At 44.1% G+C, this 603-nt stretch overlaps 2 protein-coding genes across 3 annotated transcripts in view; one reads left to right on the top strand and one right to left on the bottom strand.

Annotated features, from left to right (window-relative positions):
* The window catches only part of insig2 (insulin induced gene 2), a 65483-nt gene that overhangs the window by 22901 nt on the left and 41979 nt on the right, over positions 1-603 (bottom strand). The gene's annotated exons all lie outside the window — the stretch shown is intronic.
* Positions 1-603, top strand: part of ccdc93 (coiled-coil domain containing 93) — a 17605-nt gene that overhangs the window by 740 nt on the left and 16262 nt on the right. The gene's annotated exons all lie outside the window — the stretch shown is intronic.

Raw genomic sequence — 603 nt, 5'->3', positions numbered from 1 at the left:
AGGGTCAGGCTAAAGGACCGTGGCGTGTTGAGTTCAGGGTCAGGCTACAGAGATGAGTGGACGTCAACACACGATGCTAATAAGGATAGAAGTACTAACTGGTGTTTGTTTGTGACTCCCAGGAACCAGTCTGGCTGTCTGGCAACCACACCCTCAGTAGTACTTCAAGAAACCGTTCATTCACCTCTTTGGTCCATTTATTCTTCGTTTAAAGTCATAAAACTGTTAAAATACACATTTTAATGTTTGAATTGATTGATCTGTACACGTGTATCGTCTATGAATAAAATAACCACTAAATGTACTTTGCAACTGAACGTCTAGCACATAATTTGCAATAAATAAGTGAAATCAGCCGTCGTGGTTTGTTTACCTTCAAATGTTGACGAGGACACTTGGGGCAGTCTCTGCACTCGACAGGTGTGTCAGTAAAATAATCTTCAGATGTAAACCGAGTCAGAGGGAGAACAATAGAACATGGATTAAAGTTCTCCGTCGCTGCAGCAGGTTTCACGGGGAGATACCTGAACGATGCACCTGGGGAGATACCTGAACGATGCACCTGGGGAGATACCTGAACCACGCACCTGGGGAGATACCTGA

The sequence above is a fragment of the Nematolebias whitei genome, chromosome 13 (assembly GCF_014905685.2).
Source record: "Nematolebias whitei isolate Nwh7 chromosome 13, NemWhi1, whole genome shotgun sequence".
In the NCBI taxonomy this organism is placed as follows: Eukaryota; Metazoa; Chordata; class Actinopteri; order Cyprinodontiformes; family Rivulidae; genus Nematolebias; species Nematolebias whitei.
This window is presented reverse-complemented; position numbering and strand designations above follow the sequence as displayed.